Source organism: Prionailurus bengalensis, chromosome B3, assembly GCF_016509475.1.
Source record: "Prionailurus bengalensis isolate Pbe53 chromosome B3, Fcat_Pben_1.1_paternal_pri, whole genome shotgun sequence".
Lineage (NCBI taxonomy): Eukaryota > Metazoa > Chordata > Mammalia > Carnivora > Felidae > Prionailurus > Prionailurus bengalensis.
This window is the reverse complement of record NC_057355.1, coordinates 15,186,923-15,213,960: the sequence shown is the minus strand read 5'-3', so window position 1 is coordinate 15,213,960 and position 27,038 is coordinate 15,186,923. Positions and strand designations below refer to the sequence as shown.

The following is a 27,038-nucleotide window of genomic DNA, read 5'->3' as shown; positions in this document are numbered from 1 at the left end:
CAACGTTCCAATTCATTTAACTTTTAACGGTCTGTATTTTGACCTGTTGAACTGTTTAGCAGATTCAGATTTTCACCATTGTCCTTCACGGCAAATAATGAATTCTGAAGCGGACTTTCCATCTGTCAGTGGAGAGGATGCGGCATCTCATCTCTGCGGTGAAATCGAGTTCCCCTCACCTTTCAACAGCCAAAGCACCATTTCATCGTCGGCAATGTGGAAAGCCACAAATCAATTAAACTTACCTTGCATTCACGAGGAGTACCCATGAATTGCACTTACAATGGTCTTGCAAAAAAAAAAAAAAAAAAAAAGTTGGTAGCTTGGGGTTCTCATCAAAAGCACGAAAGTCAGGTAATGGCACATCCGGGGTCAGAGACTCCTTCCCTCTTTGTCCTGTGTGTGACTCAAGCGGAGTTCTTCTTCTTTCTTTTTTTTCCTTCTTCCTTGGGCCCACCCGCCACATCCACTTTGCAATATTCCTTGTCGCTCTATTTAAATCCAAGAAGAAAACCCCATGCAGGTTTCTGAAGAGCCGCATGTGGCTAAGAAAGCCTCAGGTTGGAATGCAGCCCCTGTAATCCCCTCACAGGGGCAGAGAGAAAACAACTCCGGAGAAGGCTGCAAATACAACCAATGCCCCTTCGAGCTAAGTTTTGCATTTCGCTTTCTGCTTTAAAATCGCTATTGGCTGCACATCTGAGGAGGCTTAAGAACATAATTTATTCCATATAAAGTTCCCAGTAAATTATGCTCACTAAATTGGCAACATAGGAAGAATTTTTTCACGGACTACCATGGAAGATTATTAAAGGCCATTTCGTACAAGTAAAGACAGGACAGGTAGCCATACTTCATACAGAAGGAAATCTATTAGCATCCCGAGTTTTAAAGGAAAATGATTTTTATCTTTTTAATCCACACGTTTATAATTTCAGGTTTGGGATAATTGCCCCTTCACACAAAATCCTCCTCTTACTCCACATTTTACCATTTTTAAGTGCTTCTTCCTCAAACTGGGGAAATCCAAGAAAACCTTCTTTCTTGAACTCACTTTACTTCCATATATGTTGTTTTTTTTTTTCAGTTTCAGATTTATGCCAAGATAATAGCTCATTGCTCTGAAATGCTTGCTTTCCTGACAGGTAAATATTAACTCTTTGTTCTCAGCTTTGCTTTTCTCAGCAAGAGACAGAATTTAGTATCAGCCCTTCCTTTGTTTTGCCCGGGAATGAAAAACAGATTGGATCTATGTGCACGAAGCCAAAGCTATGGTTGCAAAGCAGGAAATGTGTTCCATGATTTATATAAAAACTCCTGAACATCTAGATATTGAATCACTGTTCAATGATTAATGAATGTTGCATTTTCTTTCCACTTTTTTTTTTTTGCAGCGAATAAAGACAATCATGGGCTGCAGAATGTTATTTGTAATTGTCCCATGATGACGCGATTGCTCTTCCCTCTTTGGTATTTCTTAGACATGCCTGAATCAAGAATGTTAAATCCATACATTTGTTGTAACAATTATTTAGATACTTAGGGGTAGGCACGTGCACATGGAGACAGTTCTCCAAGGTGGAAGAAGCTATTGGCTTCCTATCCGAATCCCAAAAGTGAAGGCTCTGTGTTTTGTGGTCTCCAAGAACCACCCGGATGCCGAAGGGCTGGCAATTGACCAAAAGCTGAATTCCCCCATCTTTTGCATTTTGTGCGTCCCACCCCCTTGGACTCTCTCGGCATGGGCTCTCTGGAACCATGTTTTCATATTGCTAATGGGAAAGATTGATCTTTGCCCCCGGGGAACCCACCGCCCTCAAAGTTGTGCCTTTCTTTGAGTCACATGCTGATGGCCGGATGACATTCAGACAACATCTCAGCTCTCTGGATACTGAGACTCAGGTCAGGATCTCTGAGATGATTATCAAGGCTACCATGGCCTCCTCAACTCAAAGCAAACAAAAGCTATAAACTTCTTTACTGAAAGTGTCTGCTGCTCCCAGGAGCTACGCACAACAGTAAACACAGTTCTCAAAAATGTGTTCTGTTTCACTTGTGAATTCCTTTGCAGTTCGAATTCTAAAAAGAGAATTCACAGTAGAGATACCGGGGTCGGGAGGATTTTTTTTTTTTTTAAGGGAGAACGTATTTAGAAAAGAAGAATAGGAAGATATCTTGCCATTAAGCCAGTGGGAATTTGAAATTTCTCCAAGCCAAGGAGCCAATAGACTGGCTAAAACATAAGGTAGAATTCAAAGGGAGCTGATCATGTTTTGATCTCATTTTATGCTTTTCTTCATGCTTGTTTCCAAGATCTAATTGGTGCCTATGTTAGAGAACGTTAACGCAGAACAGTGGTACAAAGAAGGGCATCAAAACATCTTAGATTAATCTGTCCTCCCACATAGATCTTGCCCTTTCCCTGGGCAAGTGGCCATAAGGTACTAACTTTCAAGAATCCAGATTATTGGCATTCCTCGGGTCACCCAAAGTTATAAGGAAGCCACAGGAAGAACCACAGTTGAGCCTAATTGAGAAAGTATCTTGGCCAAGGTACAGACAACACATAAAATGACAAACAACAACAAAACATGCACACCCAAGTGAGTTTTGGTCATAGGAGACTTCACTGTAGCTCTGAATGGCACATAGACCAAGAAAGAGAGCACGGTTGAGCCTTCCTGTCATGCTGAGAAGTAACTAAGGCAAAAAATTGGACATCGATTTGAAGCCTCCAGCCCAGTGTTTTTCAAACTTGTGGGTCTTGAGTTTCTTGGAGGTGACTGCCCAAGGTCAAGGCAAGAGGACACAGTTTAATATCTACGGTGCTTTCACCCTTCACTTCGGCAGGCCAGTCCCCGCCGTCAATAAAGACTAGTCTTATAAGAACCGGTTTGCGTTGCGATCACTCTGTGCAATCACAGGTGAAGACTCCAAATGATAAGCTGAAGACAACATTTCAGATGCCCCACCTCTCATGAACACAAATGAAAAACCAATATTCTTCGACTTGTATCCCTCGCTCATTCAGAATGTACTGAGCTCGTCTTATGCGCCTGGCACTGTGCCAGGGGCTGAGAACAGAAGTGAATCAGCTAAGCTCCCAGCCTCCAAGGGAGAGACAGACACATAAAACTCACCAAAGCATCGTGTTTCATCTGTTCTGATAGAAGCGCGAGCCCCGAAGAGGAAGCCAATTGGTACCAGTACTTTTTGGCACACTTGCAGAGTCAGGAATACATTCTGGCAGGAATTCGTTTTTTCTTTTTTGCCACAGCGCTCAATATGCTAATCTCCTCTGACGTTTCCACAACTTGGTCTACTCGGATGCGTCCTTCTCGCTGTCTTAAACCTTCAGTGAACGCTCAGGACACAAGGAGCCGCATTTATTCCCTCTGGAAGGAAATCTAAATGTGGCTCATCAGCTGGACTAAAAAGAAACCCCTTCCTTTGGGAAACAGTCTCGCCTACCTCCTCCCCTCCATGAAAAGGACAGACGGGGAGAAGACACGCTGTATGCGAAACCTACAGCTCCTTTACACAGGCCCCCGATAAGCCAAGGAGCATTGCCTTTGACTGTTACCCCAAGAAAGAAGAACCCGATCTGACCTTCTCTACCTGTACTCTGCGCCACCAATGTCTCTCTCTTGTCCCCACCCTTGTTCTGCTGCACCTGCTGCGGCTTCTGAGTCCCAGGTGAGATCGTCTCCACTATGAGGTCTTGCCCAGGTAGTTTTCTGTGGCAGGAGGGACCGCTCTGTCTTTCACGCTTCCAAAACTCTTTGTATCCATTGTCAGAATCAGTAGGTTACATTTTCTTACCCGTCCCTGCAAACTTGAAAATTCCTTGAGGCCAGGGCCCATGACTTCCTAATCTTTGTGTCCACAAGTACCTTGCTCTAGGCTGGGAACATTTTTTTTTTAAATATTTATTTTTTCAACGTTTATTTATTTTTGGGACAGAGAGAGACAGAGCATGAACGGGGGAGGGGCAGAGAGAGAGGGAGACACAGAATCGGAAACAGCCTCCAGGCTCTGAGCCATCAGCCCAGAGCCTGATGCGGGGCTCGAACTCACGGACCGCGAGATCGTGACCTGGCTGAAGTCGGACACTTAACCGACTGCGCCAGCCAGGCGCCCCTACATTTTTTTTTTAATGTTTACTTATTTTTGAGAGAGAGAAAGAGAGAGCACGAGAGGGGGAGGGGCAGAGAGACAGGGGGACAGAGGATCCCAAAGGGCTCTGCACCCACAGCAGAGAGCCCGGTGTGGGGCTCGAACCCCCAAACTATGAGATCGTGACCTGAGCCGAAGTCAGATGCTTCACCAACTGAGCTACTCAGTCACCCCAGGCTGGGAACATCTTACCTACTCAATAGGCAGATGTTAAATGCATGCATAAGTGAGAAAGATTCCCTGAAGAGCAGGAAAATAACCATTCCTTCCCCTTCTACTAGGTTCTGTATTCCCCACGTTATATACCCATGGCCCCACCCACACTTCTACTGCGTCCCAGGACCCACTTGCCAAGCCAGGGAGCTTTAAATGCAGGATAGGCCTGGGGTATAACCAGTAGACACAGCCAATCCTGACCATCGGTGTCCCTCTAGGACTGACTGACCCAAGCTAACCACCTCCCTCCAGAGGAGTAACACACACGTGGATGATTCCCTCCTACAAACTGGAGATCTGAATGCTATCAGTCAGTCTGCAGTTTTGAACCAACATAATAACGACTACCTAGGCACACTGATTCTACAGTGGCCTTGAAAATATTAGATGCTTCGGTGCCCTTGGGTGGCTCAGTCGGTTAAGTGTCCGACTCTTGGTTTTCAGCTCAGGTCATGATCTCCTGGCTTCATGAGTTCGAGCCCCATATCAGGCTCTGTGCTGGTAGCTTGGAGCCTGCTTGGGATTCTCTGTCTCTCCTTCTCTCTGCCCGTTCCCCAATTGTGCTGTCTCTGTCTCTCTCAGGATGAATAAATAAACCATAAAATAATTTAAACAATATATTAGCTGCTTGGCCTTATGGAGATGCCTTCGTCTTATGGAGATGTAACTTTAGCTTGAAGCAGGTTACCAGATTTGAATCTGAATCACCAGGTAGTTTTGCTTTGGATTCTCCTTCCTGCTTGGCTGAAAACCTGCGCTGTCAGCTGCCTTCCAGTCCCCATTGATCAGCCAAAGAGGGTAAGCAGAAAAAACTGGGGCTGTCTTATTTCCGTGAACCAAGGTTGGCACTTCTAGCGTGAGTCAGTGGGCTGTGGCCGAAGGATCCTGCTCCGGTTTCCCTGGGGACAAGGCTTTGGCCCCCTCAGCATCTCAGCATCCAGACAGGTCCCACCCCTCAAGGACAATGTCTTAGCAGGGTTTTCAGGCGCAATCACGCCCCGCCTATGACCAACAGGCAAAGGTTCTTCTCACAGGTGAGAAAATGATCCCAAGCAGTCAGTGAAACAGAAAAAAAAAAAAAAAACAACAAAAAACCAAAAAAACCAACCAACCATCCGAATGTCTGCAGAGACCTACACATGTGGCATTGCACCTAAGACAGGGAAAGGCATTTAGATCTCTTAAGGAAGTAATGATTTTGAAGACGATCACGGAATGGAAAACGGAGACAACTGGGGAAGGAGAAACAGAGTTAAAGTCACATTCCCCACCCTTTGATCCACCCACCCCCCCAAAACGATAGATTCTGAGGGGCCTCTGGGTGGCTCAGTTGGTTAAGCTCTTGATTTTGGCTCAGGTCACGATCTCACGGTTCCTGTGTTCGAGTCCCGGTTCAGGCTCTGTGCGGACCGCACGGAGCCTGCTTGGGATTCTCTCTCTCCCGCTCTCTCTCTCTCTCTCTCTCTCACAATAAATACATAAACTTAAAAAAAAAAAAAGAATAGATTCTGAAATCCAGGAACGCTTTTGCATATAGCCAAAATGGATAACTTGGTGCTACTGACTTTATTAGCAGAAACTCTGTGATGAAAGAATCTTGGTTCGAATCTTGCCTCTGCCGCTGACTAGCTGTGTATGACCTTGGGCCTATTAGGCAACCTCTCTCTGCCGTCCTACACTTGTTGCAAGAGTTAAGGTATCTGACATAAATAAGTGAAGTGGGAACCTGTCTGGCTCACACAGCTGAGGGGTCCTTCAGATAAAAGTTAACACCTGATGCGACAGGTATTAACATTGGAAACGATAGGCTACAGATAGAATTATCCTCATAGCGTCTTGTTGCTTCCACCTGCCATATGTAGGTCAACGTGGTTACCATCAGGACAACAGCCATAGATCTCATTCGTTATTTGCTTGCTTGCTTTTATATTACTTATCCAACAATATGTAACATATATGTTCGTATATTTACTTAAAGGAAGCAAATAGCAATATATATAGAAATATATAGATTTACAGAGAATGCAAATATATAACTACAGAGAATCATACAGGGAGGGGGGTTCTAGTAAGGAGCGTTCTAATATGGACCGTGAACTTGCTTAGCTAAGAAACCACCCTCGTGAGAATGTTGAAGAAGGAACACCTTAAAAAGTAAAGAAAAATGGTGAGGTCAAATACCACCCGTCCCAACTTGGTAAGATAGTTCATGGCTCTCTATCATTGCTACTACGTAAGTCTGTGAAGACAGCACGGAAGTAGATGAGAAAAAAGGGGGGAGACGTCCTCCTCGCTATTACGTCTCTCCATTAACACCTGCAGACAGGTCCTTCCGGTGACACAAAGGGACAGCTCTCTGTTCCACCCTGAGGACGTTTTTCTGGGGTCCCGTGAGGAAATGGGACTTTTTAGTAAAAGGGAAGCTCTCCTTCGTGTGTTTACATCAGTGTCTCTCCCCATCATAACAGGGAGCGTGTTGGGGTGTTTGAAATGTTGCTTTGGGGCTACAAATTGTGTTACGTGCCTCGCACCAAGCCGCACCCATCCCCAGAATAAATCTGCACAAGCGTTGCCCCATAGTACAGGTGCTCTCTTTTCTTTTTTCCTCCTTCCACCCCCACCCCTTACATCCAAAGGCAAGCGCTCTTTTCGTGGGACCTCAGAAAGGAACGATGATCTTCTCATTCTCTCAAAATAAATCAATAAACTTAAAATACAGAAAGTGCAAAGTCATGGCTCTCAGCTCTAGAAGCATGGAGGGGAATCCCTGACCTCAGCTGAGGGGTTCAGGCACTGAAGCCCCTCACGGGCTCTGCAGTGGGGGGGGGGGGGGAGTGGTCAGATCGCCAAGCAAGGCCACTGCTTGGTCCCAGAGAGAGGCTCCATTTTGCTCTCCAAGTGCATGGATTTCTCTCCTGAGTGCGGGTTAGGACAGAAGCTGGCCTCCAGTAGGATCTGCCTGGTTCCATCCAGGTCTGGCATACTGCTAGCTGGCTAAGCTTAGTCAGGGCTCTCAACCTCCCTGAAGCTTCCTTTCCCCAGCAGGAAAAAAAAAAAAAAAAAATAGGAGGCCATTGTAGTACCTATGTCTCAGGGGTGTGTGAGGGTATAAAGACATAACTACAAGTAACAGGCTTAGCCACCTGCAGGGCTCCAGAATGTATTTCTGACCCTTTATTTCTATTTTTTCTCCACGTCTTTCCCAGAGAATCTTTCTAGCTGTTGACAAAGTTGTTGCAGGAAGGTTAACACCCCGTGAAAGCCACGGCTGGGCAAAGTTTAGAGATGGGAGGCGGGGCCAAAAGCGCGTGTGGATTTCATCAGGACTGGGCGGTGGAAGAGAGGGGAAACCGGGAAAGGGCCGCAGCCGAAGCCCGAGTTCCAAGTCCAGCTTTGGCTGCCATTCCTGGTGAGAAGGGGCTCTTGTTGACCAGACCCCCCAGGTCTCGCTCCTGATCCAGGGTGAGAAGAACGAGGCTTTTGCCCTTGAGTCCCTAACGTGTCCTGAAGCCCTGCCTCCCCTGGGTGTCTCCTTGCTCTCACCATGATGCAGAGCGAGGCAAGCGCGGGACTGTCGATCTAGGGGACGCTGGGCTGCAAATCCAAGAGCGGGGAGAGGGGGAGGGGGGTTCCGAGCAGAGAAAATTGGGGCCAGATGCGGACTGGGTCCTGCTCTTCTTCTGTCCTCAGCTGAGCCTTGAAGTAATCTACCCCCAACGCGGAGGGAGGCCGCACGTTCCCAAGTTCTTGCCGATAATACCGAGTTCCCCAACTACTCCATCTCAAACCTGCTCGGACGTTGCAGGAGGCCACGAGGACCAGGGGCAGGGAACCTGTACCCGTGATCTCCTGATCACGCAAGGAAAGGAAAAGAACTCGGTTGCGAAGAAAAGGAGATGTAGGCGGTGGGGGTCGTTGCGGGGGGAGGAGAGGAGAGGCGTCAGCTCGCCTTGCTGGAAGCCTCCAAGAGCAATAGCCTTTTGGATTCCCAAGGCCAATTAGGTCTAGCAAGCCCCGGGGGAAGCGGAAGTTCCCCCAGGAAAAGAAAGGACGGGTTGGGGTCCCAGTGACGCGTGTGGTGGATGCCAAGTTTCCCAGCCCCTTGTCTTCCTGTCACCACCCCCACCTTGCGCACAGACATCGGTTAGGTGAGCCCCAAACAAAGGCCATAAGTCTTTCCCACCGGGCCTCGCGGGGCCAAACCCAATGGTGGCTCCTTCTCGCCTGTTCTGCCCTCTGGTTTCAGCCTCGACCTCCCCTGGACAGTTCTTTCGAGCCTAACTGACTTCTGCCCCGCACAGCGCTGGACCGAGAGGGGAGCCCGGCGTGGCTGCGAATGTCTTAGCCTTCTCTGGCTGACCTGCGTGTCTGAGACAGAATGGTCAGGTCCGCGGGGTACCCTCTGGGCCCAGGGTCCTGGGCTCAGCCTCACTCGGGTGGCCTCCCAGGGCCTGTGAGGCACCCTTCCGCCTCTAGTACTTGTCGTTCCCTTTTCCCAGCCTTTAAACGGGCCATGGGGATCTTAACTCAGGGCAGTGGGTCCGGGGATTGCCCTACCCTCTCCCCTACTTGTTTCAACCTGCTGCTCTTCTGGTAACAGCGGGCGCTGACGGTGTGCTGAAGGGGGGGGGGGGGGGGGGGCGTCCAGGCTGGGGGGTGGTGTGTGTGTGTGTGTGTGTGTTGGGGGGAGCGTCGTACGATTCTCAATCTTGTTCTTTGTGCCTAGAAAGCTGCGTGGAGCCCGCGAGAGGGGCGAGCGCGGAGTGAGAGGTGACAGAGAAAAGCATTGTCCCTGCGGTCACAACGAGGACACTTGCGGGGTAGGGGAGCCGCGCCCGAGGGCAGGAAGGGTGAGGGTAAGTTCCACAAGCCCAAGAAGGAGGCCGGAGGCTTCGCGAGAGAAGGAGGTGACGAATCTTGCTGCCCCGAACGTTCTGCCCAGGCCCTCAAGGCAGAAACCCCAGGCTAGGGAGCACCATCGGAGACCGAGCTGGGTAGGCGGAGCACACGAGGGGGCGTTTCAGCAACAGGCCCCAACCTTTGGCTTCTAGCCCCGGGGCGGGAAACCTTCCTACCTCCTCGGGGCGAGTTGGTACCTGGAAGAGGCCAGGCCAAGGCTGGGGGGAGGAGGGGGGAGGGGGTGACGCTCCCGAACCTCCTGGAGCCGCCGCACCGAGCACTGCGAATTCAAATCCAGTGGAACGGTGAGGGCAAAGGCCTTCCTAGCGCGGAGTTCACTCCCGACCGCGCATTGACTTTCCCGGTGTCTGCAAGTCCTGATCCTGACCTCATCACCTTATTCAGTCTCCGCTCCGAGTTCCAGCCCCCCTCGGGGTGCCCGGCTTCCCCAGAGTACCAGCCAGGGTAGGGACGTCCACCGCCCGGGATGGATTCGCCAGGGACCAGGTTTCTCCGAGCTCCGCCCGGGGGCGCCTCGAGCCCTGTGTCCCCAATCCCGGTGTGGCCGCTCTGCCTGCTGGGCGGCCGGCCGGCCGCGGCAGGGAGAGGCCAGGCAGCCGCAGGCCGCGCGCACAACTTTTTTGAAACGCTTTGCCGTCCACCTGAAAGGTGTTACAACAGCAATTCAATTACAACCAATGGCGCACATCGTCCTCGCAGCTGGAAAGTCGGTAACTAACTGCGACCGAGCCGTGCAAAGGAATGTGGCCAAACGGACGTTACTTATTTTCCGTTCCTCCTACAAATCCCTCCCCCCTTTCCGTCTTTCCTCGCTCTCTATTAATTGTAGCTGGACCTCTGGTTAATTAACTCCAAAGAGCTTTGTCTATCTGGACAGAAACACACTGAGAAATTTGCACCGGATCCTAAAAGCTGGACGAGGCTCAAAAAGATCTCCCGAAGTTCCTCTCCTTTTCTTCCACCGCCATAGCCGTGGCCCCCAAGGAATAGAGCTGCAGTCCCCGGTGGCAAAGTCGCCTGGGAATGTGGCCACCTAGGTGCGCCTGGGTCCGTGGCCGGGCTTCGGCTAGAGAGCCTCGTCCCAGGGCATGGTGCCCACCGAAGCCCATGTGACGTGGTCCGCAGGCACCCAAGGAGAGGTCGGGTCTGCTCCTAGGGGGCCGCACTCGGAGTTCATTGGAGAGAACAGACACGTTCGCCATTGGTGTCACGGCACGTGCAGTTCATGCTAAACTCTAAATAGCGTTCCGTGAAATTAAGAATATCAACAAAAATGAAGTAAGGTGTTGGGGGGTGGGGACGAGGCCGGGACGAGCTGCTTGCTCTCCAGGACAGTGGTAAATCATTACTCCACACGTTAAAATCTGGAGGGAGGGTTGGAGGAGGGGGAGAGGCCCTCACCAGGCAGCCTCGGCAATCATTTAGATGAAGGCAAAATTAACATTCGCTCCTTTGAAGCTGGAGAGGAGATGGCCTAAAAGCGCAGGTTTATTTAGTGGATGTCGTATCAAAACGGGAAGAAACGCGTTGGCTCGCCTGGAGTTTTCAGTTTCATGATTAGTTGTTTAAAACCTCATTTCAGAAAAGGCCAAGATGGCTACGTGGGAATTCGAGCGCTTTCTCGCCGCCCCGCGGGGCGGGCCTCCCCCAGCAGCCACGGGATGTTTCCGACGTGGAAACGCTCGGTTTTCCGCGCCAGTGTTAACGCAGCCGGAAGACGCCTCCGGTGGCGCCGCTTCTCCCTAGCCAGCACTCGCTAGACCCGGGGATGTTTTAGTGCTTTACTCCCGGAGAGGGCAGAGCCCGAGATACAGAGGTTGGGATGGGGTCCCGGCGGTGGCCTCCCTGCCACCACTGCCCCTGAGCTTTCCACCTGACCCCACGCCTTCCCTGGCCTGGGCGCTGGCCCCTCCCCGCCCCTCCCAGAGCCAGCCTGGCCGGAGGGGCTCGGCAGCTGCAAAAAAGGGTGCACACAGGGTCTCCTGAGTCGAGGCGAGCCGAGGCCGTGGCGCGCGGGGCCCAGCCCCGAGTTTGGACCGAAATGATCCCGGACCAGGGCGCTCGGCGCGCGCTCTGCCCTGGACGCACTGGGCTCTGGGCCATGCACAGCCAGACGTGTTTGGGTTGTTTTGGGCTTTGTTTGCTTTAAAACCTAGAGGCGCGGGTTCCTCTCCAGCCCCGTGAAGCCTCTGACCTCCAGTTTACAATTCTCCGCTGGGCCCGGCCCTGACCTTTCTTTCTTTCTTTCTTTCTTTCTTTCTTTTTTTCTCGTAAGGCGAGAATGGGACGGCTAGAGGAAGGTTCCTCGCCTGTCCTCCGCTCCCAGGGCCGGCGATGGTAGGAAACAGGGAGCCATCAACATAACCAGAGGTCACCGGCAGCCTGTGATTTGGAGTTGTCACGCTTGTCCCCGCCCCTGGAGTTCCCGGTTAAGCGGTTGCAGGAGGGGTCGAGTTTCGCGGGTTTCGCCTCCCTGGTCCGAGGAAACCCCTCTGCTGCGGGCCAAGCGGGCAGCCCTCACGACCGCTTCGCTCTTGGTGTTTTTCACGTAGGCTCCGGCCGGGTCTGCATTCTGCAGAAAGAGTTACCCTGAGACCTCCCACTTTCCAGCGGAGCAGCCTGGACCCCCGCTCCGGCCTGCTTGGGGGAAATCCCGGGCCCTGAGCACGCCCGCGGTGGCGTCGATGGCGACCGAACCCTGGCCAGCGTGCGCCGCCTCCCCGCCGGGGCCCGGGCGCGGCTCGGGCTCCGGCTCCGAGCACACGCAGCCCCCTCCGGCCCCGGGGGGGGGGGGTCCCTTCCTCAGTCTCCCGGCTTCCTTCCTTCTGCTTATCCTTGCCGGCCCCTTTTGCACTCCGTGAGCTTCTCCGGGGTGCCAGGAAAGGCCCCATAGTATTCGCTGCACGAAAGCTCGCTTTTAAAACCCGGCTGGGAGGGCTTGGTCCTTGATGGGCGACCGGGAGCGAGACTTAGAGCACTGCGGGTGGCCCTTCTGCAAAGAGAAAGCTCCCCTCCGTTTGCAACTCTGCTCGAGCTTTTTAAAGTTCTTGGAACCTGCTCGCTCTTCCGGTACTGTGATTCTGGGGGGCGGGGAACCGAGAGGCCGATTTTGAGGGTAGAGGCCGCCCTTCAGACACAGGGCCTCCAGTTCTGCGGTCGAAATTGGCTCCTCGGGTGTCTGCGAAAGCTCGAAGTATAGGACTCGAGGGGCACCCACGCTCCACTTTTCTCCACCTTGCTTCCAGAATCACCAAACCCAGGGCGCCTGCGGCCGCGTTCTCGCTCCCTCTCCGCCCGGCGCAGCGAAGCTGCAGGGGCTGGGGCCTGTCCCACCGCCCGGCGGCCTGCGGGGTCCTCCCGCCGCGCCTCAAACCTGGGGCTCCCGCAGCCGCTGCCCCAAACTCCAGACGCGGGAGGAGTCACGGATTTGAACTTGTGAAACCAGTTAGTGCAACTCTTATGGAACTTTTCCGTGTCTGCCCACCTGTTAAAGAACACACGTTATTAACGGTTTAAGTCGGTAATTCAGGAAAACAGGAGTCCTTTACACCGGCCTCTTCTCCCCTGGGAAGGGGGAGGGTCCCTCCTCAAGAGAGATCTCCTAAAACCTGCACTTAAGGGAAGTTCTTAGGAAACTCACTTGTGCTCCTCTTGGTCTCAGAGGAAATGAAACCCAACTATAATTCAGATGGTTTCCCCCAAATCACTTCTTGTTTATCTAAGATAGCCAGCTAAAAATTAGAGCTGGCAGTGATGATAAATTAGCCCTTTGTTTCACTCCTCCTAAAGTTCCCCCAAACCAGTAGAAGCTAATTGGAGGTGATTCCTATTTTGGCAAAGTTGACGTTCATTGCTTCTGGTTGTCCCCAACGTGTTCTCCAGCCCTAGCTGTCTAACCAGTATTTTTTTTTTCTTCTTCTTCTTCTGCTCAGCCTGGTCCCATTTCAAATTCCTTACTTTGGTCTGTTCTCATAGAACTGCCCTTCCCACCAGTTCCTTTTATTTTCTTTCCCCTGGTGGATCAATCACAGAGACAATTGATTTTTCTGTGTCCTGTTTGAACCAGAAAGTGCTGACATCTTGAGGGGGGGGGGCGCGAAATATGAGTGAGCATTAACTCTCACCAAATAAGAGGCAACCAGGCCAATCTCTGGGTTTAGTGATTAAAGTTGTGTGTGCATACGTGTGCGTGTAAGTGTATACTCCTGTCTACATACCTGAACTTGCGTAAATTGCCAGTGGTAAGAAATTTCCGTGTGCTGCAGGAAAACACGCTAAATGAGAAATCGTGTTAACAAACCAGATCTAAAAGTCCAGGAGTAGATCACTAATTAGGAAAACCCAAACTCTTGAGCTATGGTCCTATGCTAGCTAGCAAAGAATAATTTTTTCCCTCTTTTCTTGGAAACAAGACCCTAAATTCCTTTTGACTAGAAGGAAGTTACGAGACAAGATGCAATTTTCTCTTTCTTTTCTGACAACTGTCATCCAAAGGATCACAGCCCATGTCAGAGTATCTGTCTTGAAGAGAAGAAAGAGAGAGGGAGAGAGAGAGAGAGGGAGAGAGAGAGAGAGAGAGCGCGCGCGAGAGAGCACTCGTGAGAGAGGTCCTGCAGCCCGTGGCCATCTCTGCATCACAATTTTCCAGACCTCTATTTTTGATTGTGATCCCACTGATCTGAGTTTGAAATGCGAGCGTAGTGAAGCCCCTAAGCCTTCAATCGTGTGAAATTTTCAAAAGATCTCTAGAAGCAATCTCAGGCTGCCTGACCCCTGACAGGCGCTGATCTCTTTATTCCTCTCTCTGCCAGCACTTTATTTGTTGGAATATCTTTCAGATTTGCACCTCCAGATGACAAACCTGAGTGTTTATTATGTGTACATGAATCGGAAATCTTCAAGCCCACACAAAAGCGCCATCTTAAACATAATATTTAATTTCCCAGCCTCGGTGCCTCCTTCTTTATTTGCTTTTCATTAGCTTAAATATTTTTTCCAGGTCTCCCATGTGTCACTTTGATATTTAGATGATTCTGTCTTTTAATCATCATTTCCCCCTTGAAAAATCCCCTGTCGCCTGCCTCTGCGGGGCTCACACTGCAGTGTCGCTGTGTGGTGGGCGGTGAGGCCTCCGAGCTGGTGGCAGAGCCGTTCTGGGGGGGTGGGGGGGATGTGGATCCAGGCAGGATGGGGGCCCTGGAAGTGGCAGAGAAATGCTTGTATTAACTGGCGGCCGGAGCTGGGTCGGGACCGGTGATGATGACCCTTCTTATTCCACCTTTCCTCCTCAGGCCTTTGAAAATTCTTTATGTTGTATTTCAAAAACCACACACATAAAATAAAACCTCGGGTGCTTGGCAGAGGTGCTCTAGCAGCTGGGAGTCGGCCCCGCTGGGCTGCGGACGTCTCTGAGCATGGGCTCGGGGTTGAGACTCCTCACCCAAACCGGTCAGGCACTGCCTGGCACTCCCTCCGAGCCCTGGCACTCCCTCCGAGCTGCCTTTCTGGGGATCCCTAAATCCTGGGGCCCTGGGGGCCCTGGAGGGAAAGGGAGGCGGTGGGGGGGGGGGGCTTCTTCAGAGACAGCTGCTTTGTTACAAGTGCCCTCTGTCAAATAACTCCACAGACGAGATTTGGGGGTGGATGACATCGCCCATCCCTCCCCCCCATTTCAGCCCCCCACTGGGGCTTCGGATCCCAGAGGGGCACCTAGGTGGACTGAGCTGAGACACAGCCGCACCCCACCCCTGAACAAGCAGAAGGTAAATCGCCACCCTCAAGGACAGTTCCGGGCTGGGAGGTGGTGAGCTACAGCCTGAACACCCCTCCCTCTGTGTTTGGATGGGCCGTGTTGCTATGATTAACTTATTAAACCCCTTCGTAATTATTTTAATTTGACTCCAAAAAATACTTTGGGCGGCGTTGCGATGTGTTTGTATTTATCCATCCCCCCCCCATAAAACCTGTGTTAAAACAAATGTTACTTTTCTCTCTCTGTACATAGACCCTCCCTTTTTGAAATAGACCGCAGGGACTGCCATTAGATCGAATGGCAAGTCTTTATGGAAAGTGTTTTGCATAATTACATACCAAAGCCAGAACAGTCACCTCCACATTTTATGGGTCACAAACCATCAACAATTGCCACATTATTGTCCACGAAACCTTAGTCCCTTCATTGACGGAGCGGACTCCACTGCCTAATCTAGAACGAGAGAGGATGGAAATTTCTTCTAATAAGAACCCGAGAAGATTAGGTCCCCACTGACAACGTGTTTACATATAGTTATAAAGTTCAGAGGACCGACAGGGAGAGGAAAGGAAATCGGACTAGGCCTGATTAGGAGCGGCGCATCGGTCTAACGTAGATAGCGCCATCAAAAGGAGCGGCTGAATGCCTCTGCCTTCCTACCTTTGTGATGCAGTAATTAAGATATTCTTATTTAGACAGACAGCTTCTCTGGTAACTGAATAATATTAGCTCCTTTGATGTCAAACTTTTGACAGTTATCACACCAGCACTGGGCAATTTAGTACAAATACCCTCCTTAAAAAAGAAAGAAAGAAAGAGAGAGAGAAAGAGAGAAAAAGAAAGAAAAAGAAAACCCCCATCGGCTTTGAAGAAATCTAATAAGTGTGATCCTTAGCACCAAATGATCTAAATCGCCGCCGACAGGCCGCCCGGCTATAAATTACATTCGGTGTTACATAATGAAGGCGAATTTGGGTTTTAGCTCATTGAGCAATTTTGGTGGAAGCTGGAGCGGAAGCCCCCCCAACTCTTGCACCCCCATTCCCGACCCCCCGACCTCCCCCCACCCCCCAGAGCCGCTGCCCAGATCGGGAGGAGAGCGCCACAGAGTCGCCAGGGTCAGAGCAAGGATGGGGGGGGGGGGGGAGGACGAGGTCCGGCCGTGGTGGGGGCAGGTGCGGGCAGAGCTCGATGTCCTTGTCCCCGCTCGGGACAGCGGGACAGGACCAGCCACCTACTCCCGGGATGACACCTCGCCGTTGCTTTAGGAGCTTGGTCGCCAAATTTGGGATTTGCCAGATGGCAGGATTATTTTAGCGTCTGTTATATTATGTGTGTGGGTGTGGGGGGGGGGGGGGGGAGCGGGTGCAGAGGGAAGGCAGGAAGTCCAGAGACCGCGCTGGTTCCTTAAAAACACACGCCCGTTCCCTCTTTGCCCACTCTCGGGCTACGGCCGCGTGGACCCTTCCCGCGGCTCTGGAATCTCCGAGCCGCCCTGCGGCAGACAGCAAGCCGAGTCTCCGCCATCCCTGCCCTTCCACGCCGGCCCACTGCCCGCATATCTAGACCCGGGACCCAGATGCGCGGAGCTGGGGGGCGGGGGGGGGGACGAGAGAGCTTCCCTCGGAGAAGAAAAGGGGGGTGGGGCGGCTAGGAGCGTTGGAAGGGAAGGGGGCAGAGAGGGCGGGTTAGGAGGGATGAGACTGTGACGGTGACACCTGGAAGGCATTGTCCTTGCGAGCGACACCTGTCAATCTCCGCTCCGGGGTCCCGGGGCCGGGGGCGGGGAGGCCGCGGGTCTCCGCGGTGATGTCATCGCAGAGTCCCTTCCCGGCGGAGGGCGGAGAGGACTGGGAGGGGCGCCAAACCCGGCGGGCTGAGAGAAGGGTGGGGGAGGAACGGAAAGAAAATAAACAGAAATCGCTCTCACTCGCCGCGTCCTCTGCTCCGGATTTACATGGAAATCAATAATCCGACTTTAGGGTTATTTCTGATCTTGATTGACCCGTCTTGCCTTTTTTCACTGGGGGAGGAGGTGTGGGGTTACAGCCTCCCCGCCTACAACCCGCAGTCCTTGGGGGAGCCCTGTTACCCCGGAGCCTTGAGGTGACCGACCCTCCTTCCAGACCCAGCTCCCTCGTTTCCTGGCGGTTGTTTCCAAGCGCAGGCTTCAGGCTTAAAGAGGAAACACTTGGGGATGAGTTCTGAAAGTCTTCCGATATTGCAGGGGGCGAGGGGAGAGTTAATTAACGCCGGGCTCGCTCAGCGAGTGGGAGAGGGGGCCTCGGCGTGGGTGGGCGGGCCGGGTCCAACACCCGGGTGCGCGCAGCGCGGGAGGCGTGTGATCGGGAGGCCCCAGCTCGGAGGCCCCGGCTGGGGGAAAGCGATCTGCGGTGGCCTCCGCGGGGGGCTGCTGCGGTGCCCCAGGCAGTCGCCCGCAGGTCCTGGGGCAATTCTGATCTCCCACCTACGGCGCTCCCACCCCCACCCCGCCGAGCACTACTGGACTCTCCCTCTTCCTATTCTTTTCGGCCTGAGCTAATTAGCAGCCTGCCAGCGGCCTGATTTATGGAAACGCTCGGGCGGGCGGAGACGCGCCGCCAGCCGAGTCCCGGCTGCCTCGGGGCGGAGTGGAGGAGGAGTTTCCACTGGCCTCCTCCGAAGAGTCCCCCCACCCCCCCACCCCCCGCCACCACCACCACCACCACCACCACCACCACCACCACCACCACCCCGCCGGAAGCTGGAAGTTGCCGTCCCTCCTCCCCACCCTCCACCCAGGCGGGTCCTGGAGGCCCCCGCGCCCTCGGCGCCCCAGCCTGGGACTCCGGGCACCCTGGCGCCAGCGGGGCGGGCGGGGGCGGTGGCCGCGCAGCCTGCTGCAGAGTCTCGGCCGGGCAGGTTCCAGCCCCAGCTGACCCGGAGGGCAAGTTGGGCGCAGATAGAGCGGGAGCCTCCTTTCCCACGTTCGGGTCTCCAAAAAAAAAAAAAGGGGGGGGGGGGAAATCGGACCTGAAGGCGGGGGGGAGGGGATGTTGCTCAAGGTCGACACCAGGCCCCCAAGCAGCGAGGAGGCGTCGTAGGCCAGGGTGGGGCCCCGAATGGAGCCACCAGCCCAACCTGCCCCCAAGAGGTTAGGGACTGTCCCAGGGAGGGCGTGGTCCACTTCACTCCCTACCCCCCCACTTCCCCCCTATACTTTCTCTTGGATCTTATCCTCAGAGGGTGCTTTGAGTTGCTGCCACCAGTCAACAGTCTGGGAATTTTGAGCTAGGAGAATGCGGGGCTACCGATGGTCCTTAGAGCCACCCAGCCAGGCAACTTGCCCAAAGATGCGGGCGCTGCCTCCTCGCCTCTGGAGGGTTGCACTCGCTGGTCAAGCGGGAAGAGGGCGAGAGGTGCTCCGTCTCCACCCACCTGACCCAGAAATGAGAGGGAACCGGGTGGAAGAGTCAGGGAGGAAGTACACCAGAACCTGTTGCTGGTGGTCCAGCAGTCTGGGGAGGTCGCTAGGTGACCGACTTGACCTAGAAGCAACGACGCAGGGCGATAAAAGAGAGAGAGGGAAGCATCTGTGTCCTCCCCACCTCGGGGAAGGGTTGGGAGAAAGAGCGAGCAACAGACCCAGAAGGCCAGGCACCCCGGGGCGTGTTTTCCTCTCTCAGACTTGGGATGGGATGGGGACACCGGTTGAAGTCACTGGGAAGAGGGCCATGCCCCGAGTCTGGCTGTGACCCACCTTGCAGTGGTGGGGAAATGTGATCTACAAGAAAGTGTTTAAAATTTATTTAAAACACCCCACCAGTTCACCCTACAGAAACCATATCTGGTCTCTGACCCCCGCAGGTGCAGAATTAGGAACCTTCTCCCCCATTAGGAGACCTTCAACTGCCTGCCCCAGTCCCCCTCTGTCCTGGAGCTCCCTCCCAGATTAGGGCCCGTTGATGTCACTGAAAGCCCAAAGCACCCCCCCCCCCGCCAGGGCCTCAAGGAAATATAATTTCCTGCTCATCTTCCTCCCCTTCCTCCCCCACCTCAGTCACCACCATTTCCAAAGAGTAAGGGTCTTTCAGGCCCTGGCCCTTCCCCACGCGGTTGGATCAACAAGAGGAGACCCTCAGCCAGCTGGGGAGCCGGGCTGAGCGCCCATCTACATTGTGGCATTCAGTCCCCTTAATTTCCAACTGTGCTGATGAGTGTCCAGACACACTACGGTGGGCCAGATCCGTGGCCGAAGTCTCAGCGGAAATGGAGACCCGCCCACCACAAAATGTCGCTGCAGACAGCGTGGGTCTCACTCGGGCTAGCTCCCAACGCAGGGACCCGGGGATCCGCCACTCCGGAAGCCCCCCGCAGGCCGACTCCAGGGCCCGCAACCCGCACAGCAAATGTTGGCTGTTAGGCGCCCAAATAATATTCTTCATTCGTCTTTTTCGAAGTTGATTTATAGCAATCGACAGGTTAAAGCCTCATCTGACTTCATTACTTTTAAAAGCTGTCTATTTCACAACTGTCACTTTTCATCACTTAACTCAAATAAATACTTGAAGAAATGAATTGGAAGAGACTTTTAGATCATGTTTATAATTCTTGGTCGCTACGTTCACATTCCTAATGACCTGACCCGCCGGAGTTTCTGTAGACTTCTCAATTGGGCCGAAAATTCTTGCGTTTACGCTAGATAACTTCAAGGAAAGTGAGGTTGGCCAGAAACCGGCTAAAAGCAGCAGCACAGCTGGTAGGAAGCGATAGGGTGCAGGTTCAGCAGAGCTTGCCAGCGGCCACCGTGGCCCAGGCCGGGCACCCGAGGCCACTGGGAAGGGTGGCGGCTCCCGGGTCAGGGCGTTCCAGTGCAACCAACTACTGGAAAGAGGGCCCAGGCTAACAGCCGCTCATTGCCCGCCTTGCCCTTGCTTCACGGAGCCGGGCTACAAACCCAGGAAGGAATTCATGCAGAGTGGAAAGGCTGTTCATTTTACTGTTACTATTATTATTCCTATCATTGTTGCAAAAATGTTTGGGTAGTCCCCCCCCCCCGCCCCGTTCCGACAACCACAGGTGGAGTGTGACCGGGTGAAAGGCATTTCCTCCGGGTCAGCGTTGACCTAGAGCTTGTGAGATACCCAGGGAAGGCAGAAGTGTGGAAACGAAATCGCTAGGACGCAAGTGCGTTCAATAAATCGAAATAGTTTCTTCTTCAATTTTGCTGCCATTTGCCAACGCTGAGTCCTCTAGGGCTCGTGCCACTCAGACCCTTCTGTCTCTTTCCCACCCACTCACTCAGAACCATCTCTTAGAAGTAGGTTAAGAAAAGAAAAAATTAAGAAAACAGGAAACAAAGGAAGGAAGAGGGGGAAAAAAATAAGGAACGAAAAGAGAAGGAAAGGAAAATTACAGGAAAGAAAAAGAAAAACCTATTAAACAGAAAAACTGCCTACTTTGGAGGACAAAGCAATAGCGAGCGCATACGATTTTCTTTCCTTTATTTTTTCTTAAAACAAGAAAAGAGAGAGAAGCAGCCAAGTCTGCCGACCCTGGGGGTGGAGGAGGTGGGCGACGCTCTGGGGTGGGGAGCGCGGGCCTCCCCGCAAACCCGGCGGAGGCTGAAGCCCGGCGCGCGGATCCCGAAGCCTCCGAGGTCCCCGCACCCTGGCGTCGGCCCCGCCCGGGTCCCACCGCGAACGCGAACTTCGCAGATTCCCCGGAGCAACAGCGCCGGGAGTGTGCACCGGCCCCGGCCGGGGTCGCGGCTCGCCGCCGCCGCCCGTCTTCCCCGGTCGTGGCCTCAGGCCTTCGCCCGCCCTGCGGACCGGTCGGCCCAGAGGGGGCTGAGCGCTCTCCGACTTCGGGTGCAGAGGCGACAGGGACCGGCGCGAACCCGGCTCCGCGGCCGCTGCGTCGCTGCGGGAACGCGGCCGGCGCGCTCGGCGGCCGCCGGCTGGGAGCGCTGCCGCACCCTGGAGCGCCACCTCGCTGCGGAAACTGGAATGGCATGGCCATGTTCCCAGCCTTCTGCAGCCTAACTTGACCGTCACCGGACTTTTTTCCTTCGTCAAAACCTTACGAGAAGCCGAAACGCACAGGCCTTCTTCCCATCGGTTAAAACCCATTATCTGTGACCGACGTATCGCACAATGTCTGCATTGGGGTGAAGGGAAAATAGCAGGAGAAAGAGAAAAAAAAATAGGTCTAATTTCACCAAGTCCAAGCTGTGACACTGCTTTGATACGAAAGATAAACTAAATGAGAGATGTTTTCTTGGAGGCCCATGGGTTCGGGCCGCCGAGCTCGGGCCAGGCAGCTGAGGCCAGTGCAAATATCTCCGATGAGGCCTATGAAGCCTTCCCTTCCCAATTGTAAGTCCACCCAAATTCACTCATTCTGGTCAGTCGGACATAAGAGGGGCTTTTCCATGCCATGCCAATGGCCAGCCTACCAAACCTCATATCCCACAGCCTTCGGCTCTGCTGACAAAATAATCACAAAATGCAGCCCTTAAACATATACACCTGTCCGCAGGTGAAAGCAGCACCAGCGAGAAGCACAGATTATACTGCATTGGACCCTATTTCCTCCGGTTGAAAACTTAAGAGGCTCGCCCGGCTCTTAAACCCTCACGACTAAAAAATATACAGCAAAATTAATTCGCTGAATATAGTGAGGCTTTGCTTCGACTTGTTTTCAAAGTGCACCATCCCAGAGACAGAAGGGATAAGTAAAACACAAATTTCACGAAACAAGTTTTTTTTTTTTTCTGCGAAGATTCCAAACGTGGTGTTAAAAGTAGGGCATGTATCTGGTGGTGCTGAGAGCATTTGTGTGGTTTCTTTGTTTTCGGCGGGGGGGGGGGGGTACAGTCTTTTTTCTAAGGCAGTTTCCACCACAAGTTTCTTTTGGTTTTTGTTTTAAGGAACTCAGTGGATCGCACATATAATGATGGCGGAACTGGGGCCCATGGGGTGGAGGAGAACGTGGATGTGGTGGTGCGTAAGCCCCCGCGTTTTCCTGCCTGAGCAAATCCAACATAGAGACCCTTTCTTGAATCTTCGGTCTCCCTAAGTTCACAGGGTGTGCTCCGTCTCTCACTGTGACCAGTACTTTCTGCCCTGCTCAGAAACTACAGGGCTGTGCAGGGGGGGAGGGGGGAGGGGGAAGCCAGGTTGTTTTTCTGGTTGCTTGTCCTTCCCCATCGGGCTAGGAAGAATTCCTAAAAGGGACCACACAGGAAAGAGGCCCTAATTTCTTAGCAGGACTTGAATGAGGATCTCTCACTCTGGCCAGCGGAGGAGGGGTGGCCTGGCCTCTGGGAGTCTTGGGGTCTTCCTGTCTGGAGGGATGCTACCTCCGGGAGGAGGAAGGTGTTGAGAGATCCTGGGAGCTAAGAGGTACTTGCAGGGTGGGTCCTGGGATCCACTGAGGGACAAGGGTGAGGGGCAGGGACAAAAACAGAAGGGAGGAGAACATCAGCAAATGAAATGCTTGAGAAAGGGAGTCTCTAAATTAGAAAGGTTTGCTCCTTTCTCTCTCTCTTTCTCTCTTTCCTTCCCTCCCTTCTTCTTCTCCTTCCCTTCATTTCTCTCTCCCTCCACCCCTGCTCACATTCAGATTTTCTGGTTGTTGTTTTTTTTTTTTGGTACTGAATAATGCCTGGAGATGAAAAATGGTTTTTATTGCTATTACACTTCCTACCGCGAGATGCAGTGTAAGGCTCAGAGTTTGTATTACAACTATGTCACAATGTTTCACTGATGCAAAACATGTAGCCAGAGGGTGTTGCTAATGACTCCTGGATTAGAGCGAGATTGAGACTGGGAGGAGAAAGAGAGAGCGAGAACAGGAGAGAGACAGGAAGGGAGAAGAAGAGAGAGGAATTTCATTAGAGGAGGGGGGAGGGGAAGCATCACAGAATCAGGTCTAATAATCTAATCAGGATATTTTCCGAATTCAATGTTCTCTCCAGGCTTGAGAGTGTGAGCTAGAGAGAGACCAATATCCTTTCAAACACCACAGAGGTTTTTTTGTGTTTTTTTTTTTTTTTTGCATGTTAATAACTATTAATTATGTTTACAGCCAGTTAGCTGAAAAACTGTCCTTTGGAAAGAATCAAACTTCGGAAAACGCTTAATATCTGATTAAAGGCTTTTTCCTGGAGCCGCGGGAGGTGGGAACCCGGTAATCACCCAAGGGGGTGCGGAGCTCAGCGCGGCCAGCAGAGGCTCACCGCCCCCGCCCGTGGTCGGGCCACACGTGTCCACACGCCTGCGACAGCCTGGTGGGCCCAGGGTGCCCCGCCGTGGCCGGGGCGGAGCGCCGAGGCGCAGCCTGCGGCCCGGGCTCGGGCTCGGCCTCCGCTTGGGTCTTGGCGAAAAGGTCCCTGCGGGCTCCGAACTCCCCGGCGCCCTCCCCCGGGACGAGGTCTACTTAGGGAAGCGGGAGGTTTCGCGGTTCCTACCGTGGCCCGGGCCGGTCCCACCGCCCTGCGGTCCGCTTCTGCCCCTCGGGGCACAGCGAGGAGGGCATTCCCTCGGGGCTGCGGCCCTTTGAACCCGGGGAGCCCTCGGCTCCCGCCCGGGCGCGCGGAGCTCGCTCGGGGCCCGGCTGCGGAGCGGAGTGTGGGTGGCGGGTGGGGTGGAAGGGGAGTGGGGGAGGCGGGAGGGGGCGGAGGGGCGGGGGCGGCAGCCGGGCGTTAAGCCTGGAAGCTTGGCTGTTTACCCAAACGATTTTCCTTTCAGGCCTGAGACGCCAATGAGACAAGATCAAACTCCCCTCTTCGGGGTGTGTGTGTGCGTGTGTGTGTGTGTGTGTGTGTGTGTGTGTGGTGTCGCCTCCTCCAAGCCGGGCTTTGTGAATGGGGGCTCCGGGACGCCGGCTGGGAGGGACCAGAGGCCGACCCGGACACCAGCGCCTCCTCCCGGGGGCGAGGAGAAACCAGGCGGAGGGCGCCCCAGACACAGTGGTCCGGAGCGAGACAAGCAAGCGACAGGGACACAGGCCGCGGAGAGATAAGGGCCGCGTCCCTGCAGGCCGAGCGGAGAGACGTATGGTCGTGTGTGGGAGGGGGAGAGGGGAGAATAATATGAATCACATCCCCCTTGCAGTCCCTTAATTTCCGATCCCAACAAAGCTTAAATCTAGCTCCTTGGACCACTGATTTCTCGGCCGACTCCTTCGCTCGAGATATATTAGCTGCAAATTAGGCCAAGGTTTTGGCGATTACGGTACAATGCAGGCCGCGTGACACGCGCCGCCGGGCCTGCGCCTGGGTCCCTCCTCACGCCGAAAAATGATGAGAAAGCAAGAGAGGGTGGATGGTCTGTATTGACAAGACATTTGTCATTTTTAAAGGGGTCCACATCCGAGAATAGCCACCAGCCTGGGGGGTGGGGGAGGGCAGAGGAGAGGAGGGGGACCAAGTCCCGGCCGCTTGCGCAGCAGGTGATCGCGGTCCTGGGCGTGGCTCCTGCCCGGCTCCAAGGGCCCTCTGAAACGTCGTTTGCAAAATAAGAAAAACAGTATTTTTAGTACTGCTGATAATCAGAGGAATCAGGAAGACGGGCTTCTATTTGTTGGAGGTCAAACACTAAAACCCGGCTTCCCGGCGTGGTCCATGTATTTGGTGGCGCTGTCTCGGACAGCTCATTCCCTTCGGCCTGGCGATTAAAAGCCTACTCAAATAATTGTTTCTGGAAGAAAAAGGTGTCATGCCGCTGCTTCTGACTCATCTACGATTGGCACGCCTGCCTCCGCCTGTCCCTGATCCCCACCCCCACGCACTTTCTGTTTCTCTCTTGTCTCTCTTCCTCACCGAAGGGTTCCCCCCCCCTTTTTTTTTTTTATTGTTTTGAAACGATGAACCACCACCCCCTGTCCCAGGATGCTCTTATCTAACCGAAATTCCCTAGCCCCCGCGCTGACCGAGGCAGAGTGCAACGTTTGCTCCAGGCTTCAGTGGCCCAGGCCCGGACAAACACCCTGGGGGCAAGAACCACAGAGGCCTCACGTTTTCTGCAGGCGTGTTAGGGTGGAGGGCTGTGGCTCCAGGGCTCAGAGGGGGCAGGGGTAGGGATCTTGGGGACCCCAGCTATGCGGTGATTGGTCTGGGATAAATGTGTGCCAGAGACTGAGATGCCCACGGAGGAGATCTGATGTGCCTCGTGATAATAACAGCTAACATTTATTGAGTGCTTACTATATACAGTCATTGTGCCCATACCCCTGGAAGCCTCCAAATCTGAGGTCAAACATGGTGGCCAAGGGCTGGCCATTGGAGCAACGGAGGCCGGGATGGGGCAGGCAGGTAGCTAGATAGGTGCCATTGTGTGGCGGGGGTAGAGGTTTCTGCCCCGCAACGCATTCTCTCCGGGCCAGGAGAGGCGGGGCGCCGCTGGCAGCCAGGAGCCCGGCCAATGCTTCCTCCCTCCCCGCCTGCGGTCGTCTGTAGCAGGGCAGAGGAAAGGCCTAACAGTTTCCAGTGGCATTCCCACTTCTTCGCACTGGAACCCTGGAGGGAAGTCGATTGGGCGGCCAAGGGCCGTGAAGGCCAGCCCCGGGCGGATGGCGAGCGCTCGGCGCGCGTAGGGCAGACTCCCAGCCAGGCCCGGGGGGGGCCCCCGCGTCCTGCGCCTGCTCTGCCCAGGTCGCGGCCGCATTGCTCCAGGCGAGGTGCGCCTCCCTCGTGGTGCCAGGGGGCGCTTGACCGCCTCCGGGGCCTCCGCAGCCGAGGAGGGAGTCTCCGGCCTCTGAGGCCTGGTGCGCGCTGGGGCCAGCAGCAGGGCGCAGGCCGGATTGCCCTGGGAGCATTCCGGCCGCTCCCGGCCCCACCTCACCCCGCCGGGTTTCTCCGCCTCGCCTTCCGAGGCCGCTTCCCGGGAGCAGGAGTTTTGCTGCATTCACTGCTTCTCCCTCCCATCCGCCTAAAGCAGGGGCTGAGACTAGCCCGTGACCCCGTGCCGTGCCCCGCGCGGGTGGAAAAAAGCAGGCGCTGCGCTCTGTCTGGAGACAAAAGGCCTCCGCGCTCAGGCTCCTCCAGGCTTAGCCGCGGCGCGTTTCGCACCCGCCTCCACCTATGCAGAAGAGGCTGGTGCAGGTGGAAGTGTCGCTGTAGGGTGGCTTGGAGCAGAGAGCCTTGATTGATCCCAGAAGTTGGACACCTCCAAGGGCATAAGCACGGCCCGGGCATCTGCTCCAAAAATATACAGTCTGCCCCCAGCACTCCCCGCCAGCCCCCCATCCAGACATCCTTGTATAAAGGGGGCCCCTCGTTGCTTTTTTTTTTTTCCTCTTCCTTTCTAGTCTCCTTGCAAATCACCTGGCAGCTGGAAAACGCTCGCCCCTGTTATCGACCTGCAGAGGTTACTTCATTCCCGAAAAACGACTCTGGCTTTCGTTCTTCTAGTAGACCTAAGGGGGAATTCACTGGTTTAAAAAAAAAAAAAATCTTTAAACTCTCTCTGGGTGTGAGATGTGGTTGGAGCACGCAGAGTCCCCTGTCTCCCCACACGGACTCCCTGCTGCACCTGGAAAGCTAGTCCTGCGAAGAAGCAATAGTCTTTTCCTGCAGTCTATCATTTCGGTATTACAAATAACAACCATGGAGCGAGAAATACCCCCGGCCTAAGAATATTGATAGATGATAGTAGCGATATTCACAATCGATCCTTTAATAGGCAGACGTCATAAATCACGTTCAATTCCCTGACTGCACACCACTTCGCTTAATAATATAATTAAGATTAAAACTCGAGAGGTATTGGAGGCAGCAGGTATTGATAGCTTCAAAAATTGCATTCTGGATATGATGGTGGAAGGGAAAGGGACCTCTCGAAAATATAACCCCGTTCCCAACATGTGAGGTCTTCTCTGCTCTCCTGTCCTGGGAGTCCCTTTGACCCTGCCCCCCCCCCCTTCCGCCTACCACCACCAATAATCCCCATCTTTGATAGGTGAGCAGAGAATAGGCTGGCTCTTTCATAGA

At 53.7% G+C, this 27,038-nt stretch overlaps 1 long non-coding RNA gene across 1 annotated transcript in view; it reads right to left on the bottom strand.

The window, feature by feature from the left end:
* LOC122468285 overlaps positions 1–23,704 on the bottom strand; it is a 63,698-nt gene extending 39,994 nt beyond the window's left edge. Inside the window, exon 1 of the long non-coding RNA XR_006293198.1 lies at positions 23,517–23,704. This is a non-coding gene — a long non-coding RNA (uncharacterized LOC122468285). The remainder of the gene's footprint in view (positions 1–23,516) is intronic.
* Between the last annotated feature and the right edge of the window lie 3,334 nt (positions 23,705–27,038).